The 11,557-nt window shown below is 45.4% G+C and overlaps 1 pseudogene; it reads right to left on the bottom strand.

The window, feature by feature from the left end:
- Positions 1–7,864: 7,864 nt before the first annotated feature.
- LOC147436714 (chaperone protein ClpC2, chloroplastic-like) lies at positions 7,865–11,238 on the bottom strand (annotated as a pseudogene).
- Positions 11,239–11,557: the final 319 nt, after the last annotated feature.

The raw sequence follows: 11,557 nt of genomic DNA, 5'->3' as shown, positions 1-11,557 counted from the left end.
TCTCTCTCTCTCTCTCTCTCTCTCTCTCTCTTTGTATGTGTCTATTTGTACTAAAGGCGCGCAAGGACAAAAACGTGCTTTTTGCAACTATCTACGCGCGCCTTAAGTACAATTGAGGGAAAGGCGCGTAAGGATATAAACGTGATTTTTGAGAGAGTCATAACTATACTATAGGCGCGTGGAGAGAGCTGCAGCCAGTGTTTGGTTGGCTCTGCGCGCCGTTAGTAACGGGGACAGAGAGGGGAGGGAGAGAGAGAATGTGTATATCTGTGTGTGTGTGTGTCTGTGTGTATGTGTGTGTGTGTGTCTCTGTCTATGGAAGTATGTGTTGAGGTGTGTGTGTGTGTGTGTGTGTGTGTGTTGAACAACAGTCTGGGTTTTTCTTTGTTTACACACACACACACACGCACGCACGCACACACGCACACACAATTTGTACCAACTGTTGGAAATACAAAGAGAAAGAGTGAGAGATCACCTTTTGTTGGTGGGGTTTGCAGGAACTCTAAGGGAGGTGTCTCCTCCATTGCTTTTTGTGTGTCAAACTGACTCTGTCTCTCTCCCTCCCTCTCTCTCTCTCTCTGAGAGTAAGGAGTCCCTCTCTCTATCTCTCTCTCTCAATCTGTGTCTCTCCCTCTCTCTATCTCTCTCAAAATCTGTTCTCTCTCTCTGTCTCTCTATCACTCTCTCTCTCTCTTTATCACTCTCTCTCTTTCTATGTCTCTCTCTCTCTCTCTCTCTCTCTCTCTCTCTCTCTATTGTTCTCTCTCTTTCTCTCTCTCAAAATCACACGTGTTACTATAAATTAGAGTATAATTGCATGTTGTCACACGTGCGGTCATTATTGAGACCGTATACTTTTGTACGTCATATATAGAGGTCAAGAGAGAGAAAAACCACACCTCGTGAAAGAGAGTGAGTGAAAGAGAGAGAGAGAGAGAGAGAGAGAGAGAGAGAGAGAGAGTGCAAGAGCCGTCGTCTGCATCTCCGACAGCAAGCCGACCCATCGACATAACGAAGGTCTGCCTTTGCCTCTATCTCTCTATCTCTGTTTCTGTCACAGTACCAAGCTCAGTCTTAACAAACAACACACACAAACAGTCACAAACACAACACACACACACACACATACACACTCACAAACACACAGACACGCATATAAAACATACACACACACACACACAGAGACACAAATATAACATACACACACACACACACACATATAGAGACACACACACACAAATCACAAACACACACACACACACACAAATATAACTTACACACACACACACACACACACATACACATAGCCTATCTCTCTCTCTCTCTCTCTCTCTCTCTCTCTCTCTCTCTCTCTCTCTCTCTCTCTCTCTCTCTCTCTCTCTCTCTACCAAAGGCGCGCGTAGAGAGGCATAACCGGTGTGCATGTCTCTATGCGTGCCGTTAGTACTGTGCATTGACCAGTGTATGTCTGAGTGTTATAGAGAGAGGATGTAAGGCGGGGAGAAGAGAGAGAGAGAGAGAGAGAGAGAGAGAGTGAGTATTTCTTTTACCTTATACTAACGGCGCGCGGAGGTGTTTGTTGAGGTCAAAACGTGCTCCACGCGCGCCTTTAGTAATGGGCTCTCTCACTCTCTCTCTCTATTTAAATATGCTAAGCTATAGAAAGGAGAGAGAGAGAGAGAGAGAGAGAGAGAGAGAGAGAGAGAGAAAGAGAGAGAGACTCTTCTTTTTGTGTACAGTGAAATGGCTAGAACAAAAGCCACTGCAAGGAAGGCAGGCAAGGGACCAGGATTAGCATCTAAAGCAAGTAGCAAATCTGCAACCCCAAAGAAAAGACCTGGAAAACCCAATAAAATTCTGAAAGGTCCAAGGGTGAAGAAGTTACAAACCTGTATGGGACTTTCAGAGAAATCAGAAAGGCACAGAAATGTGTAGATTTATGCATACCAAAGCTGCCCTTCCAGAGGATGGTGAGGTCCATATGTGAAGAAGCTACCTGGGGCACCAAAAGGTGGAAGGTGGTGGCATTAATGGCTCTACAAGAAGCAGCAGAGGACTTCCTACTGGAGTACTTCAGTGACATGACCATTGTTGCAGCCCATGCCCACAGGGTTACTATAATGGACAAAGATAGTGAGACACTGAAAAGAATAAGGTGGAGGTATGACAAACTACTGGTCCCCAATGTCTGCAAGGATAAGAAAATGAGGGAAATTTTGTTATACCCCCCGGAGCTAGTGCCACAACTCACAGTTGTAGATGTCACACATGATGTGAATACAAGGGCAAGGGCAGAGACTATTGCTCGCCAAACAGAGGACATGAGGGAAGCAGAGCTTAAGGAGAAAGCAAAAGTAGCAATGGAGTCCCAGAGGCAAACAGAATGCAATGTGACCCTGTCCATAGAGGCAAGCAATCAAGAAACTCTACTTTCAATGAAGGATGGTTTGCTTGCAGAGATACCATTTGTAGATGGAGCCAGAAAGCTAGCTCTAGAAAAGGTGGACATTAATTTATTGCAGAATCCAGATGCTCAGATTTCAGACACAATTATCTATGCTTGTCTTAAGTAAGTGTTACTATCTTGCTAGCTTTGAAAACTCAGATAATAGGTTTGCTAACTCAGGTAGAGTCTCTGCAGCCTGATCAAAAGTCAACTCCCACTGCACACCCACACAGAGGTGTTTCTTCTTGATCCACAAATGTCAGTGATTATTAGACAAAAGAACAGTCCATCTGGGACCTTTGAGAGTTGGTTTCTCCACTGTGCTATGCTGGAAGTTACTGTCATCATCTTTCCATATGAGAACAACCATCACTGGAGTCTCATATGCCTTGATGTTGACCAACCAGCAGTGTGGGTGTTCAATTCAATAAAAGGAACCCACCCTGAAATTAGGCTGTAAGTGTTTTGTATCAGAAAGTGTTTCTTATAGATATCCATGTAAATTTGAAGCCTCATGCTAACATCTTGACATTGCTTTGTGCAGTTGTATAAAGAGGTTGTTGCTTGCCTATGGAAAGCTATGTGGAAGGTATGAACTATACAAGGCCCCAATCAAAGATGTACCTGTCCCAAATCAAACCGATGGAAATTCTTGCGGCTGGAGATGTCTTCTCCATGCAGAATATGTCCTGCAAAGCTACTTTGCATTAAAACCTTTCATGACTAAGGTACCCATTTGGCAATGCATTCAGTTAGTTTTGGTTTAGTCTATAAAAGAATTCTCACCATGTGGTCTTTCAATTTTGCAGAGTGCTTTAAAAAACTACACATATGATTATTTGCAAAGATACCGGGTAAGTTTAATACAACACCTGCTTACTATGTCTAGCCCTAGAGAGCTTGAAGATAGCGGCTTGGATGACCGCACTATTGATCTAACAAAATATGACGTGCCACCATGGCAAACCCCTGCATCCGATACAGTGGAATCACAACGGGCCGAGGGGGTCATATCAGCCGAAGATGAAAGAGCCGAGGATGAGGAAAGGTCAAATGAGCATATGGAAGGTGCTAGTGTACAACCAGAGGAGACAATGAAAGAGCCAAGTCAGCCAGTGGAGGAGCCAAAAGAGCCTATGGCTGAAACTCAAGATGAGGAAAGCAGGCCTATAGATGAGCAAAAGGATATGGATGAGGAAAGCAGGCCTAGGGATGAGCAAACTGATATGGATCAGGCAAGGATGTATGAGGCAAGCCGATCAACCGAGGGAGAGGAAAAGACCTTGGAGGAAACCTTGAATGAGGCAGAAAGAGCCATGGGGGAGACCCCTGATGAAGATGTGAATGATGACTATGAAGATAAAGCAGAGGAGAGCAACAACGACATGAACACTACAGAGACCCAGTATGGACCCTTGCTACCTGTAGATACGGTTGTTCCGGTAATGTCTATTCAAGTATGGCTAAATATGTTCAGCTTCTAACTACTTATATGTACTTGTCAACTTTTACAGAGGTTGATTATCTTGGACGTCAATGGATTGCTGCTGATGCGGGTGCCTCTCGGTGACAAAGAACCCTTTGAGGATTTGCAAACGTTTCGGATGGGAACTTGTCGAGTCGTGGTTCGTCCAGGAACCAAGGAATTTATTCAGTTTCTTCTTCCGCGCTTCAAAGTTTCCATATGGTCTTCAATGCAAAGGCAAAACTTGTCGCCACTAGTTACAATAGTTTGCAATGTATGCCACGCTCACACGTCAGATTTTGCCTTTTTGTATGATCAAAGAAAATGCGTTACCGTTGAGGGCCACTACCACCCTAAAAAACCACACTTACCTCTTTTGTACAAACCGTTTAGCCAAATCGGTGTACCCTTTGATGCAACTAATACACTACTGATTGATGATACTCCTGAAAAGGGAGAACTAAATCCGCCGGGAACAACTATCTCACCACCTTCTTTCGAGTGGCATTCCTTCGATTTTTACCTTGAAGACATTCTGATTCCATACTTACAGAAATTGTATCTCAGTCCATTGTTCACGGACGAGTTTGTACTTTCTAATGAATTAAGATGACTCTTCTATCATGTCTTTGTCTTGTCTAACATTGAGAGAGAGAGAGAGAGAGAGAGAGAGAGATTTGACATGGTAAAGAAATGTATTTCAAGCACACTTTTTCACAGGGCACAATTGAAAAATGAGCTCAATAAACTTCATGTCTTGAAAGTCATTTGTATACACTTGGGTTCACAAGAATATCTGTTACATTGACACTACTTCAACCCGACCATCCAACTCTTTGCACAAAATATCTTTTTCCCTTCGCCGCATCACCTTACGGCCAGCTAGGAAAAAGGAAAAATCTGATAGGTCCTTGTCCATTGACTCTTCAATTATGTCATGCCGCAAATGCTGAAGACTGCATAGCTCCCTTATTGGAACCACCAACAGTAGGCCATGCTCTTTATCAATCACTTCCACATCCACAGCAGGATTATCTTCCAAACCTGCAGAAACCTGGTCCATAGGAATGTACTTACCGTTGAGCATTTGTGATCGCATACCAAAACGAGAGTAACAGTGATTGGCTTGCAATCATGTACTTGACAACTAGAGTATCAAGCGCGACCTCGCACCGTAAACCAATCTCTTCCTTTGCATACCATCCTCTGTCAAGACGTTTGTCACAGGATGACTGCTGAAATGACTTGCACATGAACATAGTTTTTGTAACACGGATATTGTAGCTATGAAACAGCTCTATGAAGAGTGCAACAGGACAAAAGTTTGCAATTCTAACCAGTTTGGTGGGAATAGAGCTACGTAGAGACCTTTGTATATCCTTGTAGAGCTTACTTCACATTGCCTCCACCATTGTTTCCTCGGGAACTAGCCAGTCCACAGTGTTCCAATCGGTTGGTAGAGGCACTTTCACCAACATGCCATTCTTATTCCCTGAGCTGAGTTGGTAGAAGTGGTCATAAAAAAATATTCCCTCATCAGCCAGTCTTTTGCTGCTCCTCCTTGAATACTGTAGAGAACCAATGTGGACATGAACAACATGGAAGAGGCCTATTATGCACTCCACAGGCTCCCATTGCTCATAAGAAGAGGGATAAACATCTGCAATATATATAAGAAGAGTTAAACTAAGAGTATCAATAAGTACAAATGACAAATCTAATGTAATTGAGCTGTGAAGAATGGAGACATTGCTCATAACAAGCGGGAGAAACATTGCAAAATATATAAGAAAAGTTATAATGAGAGTATCAGTAAGTTCACATGTCAAGAGTACTTACAACTGCAACGTGGTTGATGTATATCTGATACATTTCCACCGTTTGCTATCACCTCTGGATGGGTAAACACATGCTGAACAAGAACTTCCTTTACAGATCTTTTGCCGATTTCAACTTTGAAATCCAACACTCTGGCCTTCCATGCTGAGCGGTAAACGTTGATACCACTAGACCTCTTGGGTCTTCTTGGTTGCATGAGGACCCATGAACCTTTGTTTATCCTTTGTCCAACCCATTGGTTCTCTGCACTTATTGAAGCTGATATTGTAATTGAGGATATGCTACTACTTGGCCTTCTAGGCAAAGTGCAGTTGTTGGTTGTTGGTGTGAGAGACAGTAAACACCTGGAGCCTCTTGGGCGAGAAGACGTGGAAGCCATAGCTCTCAGAGAAAAGCTTTAGTGGAGGGAGATTCACTTTGAAAGCATTCTAATGGAGGGAAAGTGTTTTAGAATTCCAATATCTTGTGCGGGCTTAATGGTCACCCTCCAGTACGTTAATGACCATAAGACAATATCAGAAGTGGGACCACATGCAAGCACCTAAAAGCTCGGTAAAAGGAAGGAAATTACGATGCTACAATCCTAGATTCGTGAAAGTTTTATGCTATTTTTCTATTTTTTGAGTCTTTCCACGTACTTTCCTACGTAACGTAGCCTTCGTGCTCATTGGACGCGCTCTATTATTCTCTCTCTTCATATGGCCCTCCAAATGACCTCTGAAATTTCCTAATGGCGAAAAGTAAGCTCCTCTAGCCTTTGTACTTTGTGAAGTGCACTACAATTGACATTCATATCGACAAAGGTAGTGCCAAGCATGATTTCTCTTTTCAATAGCTTGACGTACATACTAAATAACGTGTTGGCTAAGTATGTGTTTTTTCAAGTAACCCACTATCACAAATATCAGTATATATCCTGCTGCCTCGATACAAATCCTTGTTCTTAGCACAGTCTTTAAGTGAGCTCACAAAAGAAAGACTCGTCTCTTTTTCTCCTTTGCCCATATAAGCATCTTGCCTAATGCCACATGCCTTCAAAATACAAGAGTACGCGAATGCATTTGGATAGCTGCAGTCTCTTTACATCTGCTCAAAACAGCCCAGAGCTTCTTGGCCCTGCCTCTGTTGGGAATATCCCGCAATCAGTGCATTCCAATACACAACATTCCACACAGCAAGCACTTTTTGTGCTTTATTAAGTACACCACCTTTGGCATACATGTCGACCAAGGCAGTGCCAAGCACAAAGTTTTCTGTCAACAGCCCCTGAATAACAATATCATCGTAAACTCTTTTGCCGATACCAACATCTTGCATAATGCCAGATTCCTTCAAGTTGAACGTGTAGGTGATTGCATTTTCTCTCTTCGCATCTGCTGAAAACAACCCATAGCTACCTGGCCCTGCATACCTTCAAGATGCACGTGTAGGTGATTTCATCTAGACAAAGGCCAACAATTTGCATCTGCTGAAAACAGCCTACAGCTCTTTGTCCCTGCTCCTGTTGTGGGTATACCACAATCAATGCATTTGAAGAGACGTTGTTTCAAACAATAAGCTCCACAAGCTGCTTTTGAAATGCACCACATTTGGCATACATATCGAGCAGTGCCAAGCACAACACCTCATCAAGGACTTGTTGTGCTCGGACAAGTATACCACGCTGGACATACATACTGACTAACGTGTTGGCTAAGTATGTGTTATTTTTAAGTAACCCACTATCGCAAATGTATCCTGTTGCCTTGGTAAGATTTGTGGCCATGCTTTTGTTGTGAATATCCCACAATCAATGCACTCCAAAAGACGATGTTCTGGACAGGAAGCTCCTTAAACACTTTCTGTGCTTTTTGAAGTGCACCACATTTGGCATACATATTGACCACACACAGGCGATGGCGATGGCGGAAGGAGCTGCAGCTTATCTGATTGCATCAAGAGAGGTTTGAGGCATTCCCAAGCACAAACAGCCCCTGACTAACAATAATAGAATGAATTTTTAAGCCCATATCGGCATCTTGCATAGAGTCACATGCCTTCAAGATGCATGCGTAGGATGCATAGGTGATAGCATCAGGATAGAGACCCTCATAGCCTTTCATTTGCTGAAATCAGCCTAGAGCTTTTTGGCCTCGCTCCTGATGTGCATATCCCGCAATCAGTGCATTCGTAAGTGATAGCATCGGGACAGAGCCCTCACCTTGCATTAACTGGAATCAGCCTAGAGCTTTCTGGCGAAAGGACTGAAGCGATTGTTGCAGCTCTCTCTCTCTCTCTCTCTCTCTCTCTCTCTCTCTCTCTCTCTCTCTCTCTCTCTCTCTCTCTCTCTGCGCTGCAGTGAAACAAAAACGCACAGTTCAGCGCAAAGCGCACATAGTTACCTCCGTCAATTACCTCTGTTGCTGTTGTTCGGCTCTCTTTACCGCACAATTCTCTCTCTTTATTGCACAATTATAATTGCTGTTGTCCGGCTCTGCAATTGCGCTCTCTGTGAAGTACCCACAACCCACCAGCACCAGCAGAGGCAAGCCTTGTCTGGTTTGTGCGAGGGTGGTGAGGCTCCTCGATTTTCGATCTCTGTTTTTGAACTATGTTGCTTTGTTCTCTCTCTCTCTCTCTCTCTCTCTACATCCTCATTTAGCAGCCCAATCACATGTGGCCACATGGCATAGCTAACCTTCCTCCTTTCACTGAATTGATCTTAGATAATCAAGGTAAAAAAAGGAAGTATTATTGGTTTTTTTTTTCTTTTTCTTTGTCACCTTTCTTTGAAGTTTTTCACCTTTCTTTTAAGGTATTGATTTTTTTTTTGTTTTTTTGGAGCCTATCTATCTATGATAGGACAACTACAATTGGAGAGGTTGAATGGTAGTGGCTCCATGAGAATCGATATCTACGGAGTAAGAGCCACCTTCCTGTATGTTCCCAGCTAGCATGCTTTCCGCCAAGCTGTCCTCTAGAAGCCGAGTAATGACGTTGCGCAGGGTCCGAGCTCCTCCATAGCTGTTGTTGGAATCTTCCGCAGCAACCTCCATCACCCGCTCTTTGAAAGTGCGTGATTTGGAGGTGGGCAATGCTTAGCTTGTCTTGAACACGGGCCACAGTCTGTGACAGCATGAGGTCAGCTATGGTGCTTATCTCGCAGCTTGTCAGCTTCTTGAACACAACAATGTCATCCAACCGATTAAGAAATTCAGGCCTAAAAACCTGCTTCAGCTCCTCCATCACTAGCGCCTTCATGTTCATTGAACTTGGCAGAGATGGAGATGATATCTTCTCGTCATCCGTATCTTCACCGATCTGCCGCATGTTACCATGATTAAAGCCTATCAAGCGCTCTCCAGCTATGGCGCTGCTTCCCACATTTGAGGTCATGATGAGCACAGTATTCTTGAAATCCACGGTCCTCCCCTTGCTGTCTGTCAGCCTTCCGTCCTCTAAAATCTGCAGCATTATGTTCGTCACGTCCACATGTGCCTTCTCAATCTCGTCAAACAGCATGCACCACCGCATACGGCCTTCTTCGGACTGCCTCTGTGAGCTTCCCTCCCTCACCATAGCCATCATATCCTGGCGGGGAGCCTATGAGCGTCGATACGCTGTGCCTCTCCATGAACTCACTCATGTCAAACCTCACACGGCCTCATCCGAATCGAACAAAAAACTCGCCAATGCCTTGGCCAGCTCCGTCTTCCCCACACCTGTCGGGCCTGCAAATACGAAGCTCGCCATGGGCCTGTCGGGATCCCTTACTCCTGTATGAGCTCGTCTCATCGCCCGGCTGAGGACACGCACCGCCTCATCCTGGCCTATTATTCTCCCCTGCAATGTCTCCTCCATCTGCATCAACCTTTGAGAGTCGTCCGAGCCAGGCCCAAGCTTCAGCTCTACGGCCCGGATTTGAGTGCATGCTGCTAAAACATGTCGGATGTCTTCCTCTTTCACTGCGAGGCTGCTACAAGCGTGCCGAACACTTTCAGCAACACCATAGTGACGCGTGGTTCTCTTCTCAGAATTATCTTGATGTGCCAAATTCGAGGCTCTGCGGGCACGAATATGGTTGCGAGCCAGCTTCATCCATAAGATCTATGGCTTTGTCTGGCAAGACCCGATCGCTAACGTATTGATAGGACAACCGCACCGCAGCCTCCAATGCCTCGTCCGTGTAAACAAGCCCGTGATGACGCAAGCGTCTCCTAGCTTATTTGTTCAAGAAAAATACGGGTTCTTCATAGCACTCCTTCAGTCCTTGCACGATCGCCATGGCCTCTTCCATAGAAGCAGGAGGTACTTGTACTGGCTGGAATCGACGTTCCAGAGCAGCATCCTTCTCTATGTGCTTCCTATACTCAGAGAAAGTGGTGGCTCCAATGCATTGGAGCTCGCCCCGCCCCATCAGTGGCTTCAAGATGTTGGCCGCATCCAGGCCTCCTTTCCGCGCCCCTCCACCAATGATAGTGTGCGGTCTAGCAGCTTCTTGAAGCGCTTTTGGAATTCTCCCCTGGCTCGTGATCCTGCAATAAGGCCTGCCATGTCCAGGGTGAAAATCCTCTTTCCAGCTATAGCCTGGGAGACATCTGCACCGCAAGCGATCATCTGTGCAATGCCCTCCACAATGGCAGTCTTTCCCACGCCAGCCTCGCCCACAAGGCATGGATTGTTCTTAGTCCGCCCGGCCGAGAATTTGGATTGCGCGCTCGATTTGAGATTGTCTACCAATGACAGGGTCGAGCATACCTTGTCTTGCGAGCTTTGTGAGGTCAGTAGCAGAAGCATGCAAGTAAGACATGAAAATTGCGTCTTTTATTGCTGCATCGATGCTGGCGGGAGTGATGGTGATACACTCAGGCGGGATAGCGATGCCTTTCTTCCACCTAAAATATCGATTGCGAGTGTTTGCAGTGGTACCTCGATCGAGCATGTCAAGTGCTTCAATATCTTCGTATAGGGCCATCATTTGGATCACTTCACTTCTGACACGAATATAATCAACTCCAAGTGTGTCTAACACAGAGACGGCAACGCTACATTCCCTTTCTCTAAGTCGTCCCAGCAGCAAGTGCTCGGGGCCAACAAACCGATAACCCAAACACCTTGCTTCAAAGCAAGAAAGCTTCTCCACGACGTGTTGTGCTTCCAGACTTAGCTTGATCTGAGGACATAACTCTTCGTCTGCACTACTAATGGCACTATTAATGGAGCTGCATCTGGCAGGATCGTCGACCGGCGCTTGTGCCTAGCTGTGCTAGTGTAGGTAATGCAGTCCTTGGTGATGGCGCGCAGGGCTTGCAAGTGAACGGAATTGGAGGTGAGAGCGATGGCGGGGATAGAGGAGGCATCGTGCAAGAGAGCGATCAAGAGATCGATGGTGGGAGCCCACGAGTGAGTGTCCGAGAAACCGGGCCTCCTCTTGAGCGCCGTCGATGACCTTTGCGCCAGCCTTGTCAAGCTGCTGGTGCTGATAGTGACTGGATGGCGTGCTCATGGCTACCACTCTGATTCTGGAGGAGAGATTACGGCCGGCGGTTAGCTGCGACTAACTATTAGCTGCTGCTGATGTGAGCTTCCAGCTATTGTGCAGAGTATATTTAATTAGGAGGCGACATGGCGCGCCTGCTGCTGATGTCGAAGCTGTTTGGTAGATAGCATGCCGCTTCGACGTTCTCGGGAAGGCACACGACGTCGAGCTAGAGATGATCAGTCGAGACTCCATAATCTAATTATAAACTTGCACCCAATTTCAGGGCAAGGCTCCTGACGCCTTTAAAGCTTTTCAACTGCACTTGCTCGACCAGGAAATTTTA

Source organism: Adiantum capillus-veneris, chromosome 17 (genome assembly GCF_014529385.1).
Source record: "Adiantum capillus-veneris isolate H3 chromosome 17, ASM1452938v2, whole genome shotgun sequence".
Taxonomy (NCBI): Eukaryota; Viridiplantae; Streptophyta; class Polypodiopsida; order Polypodiales; family Pteridaceae; genus Adiantum; species Adiantum capillus-veneris.
The sequence above is the reverse complement of the archived record's forward strand: the minus strand, read 5'-3'. Positions and strand labels throughout refer to the sequence as shown.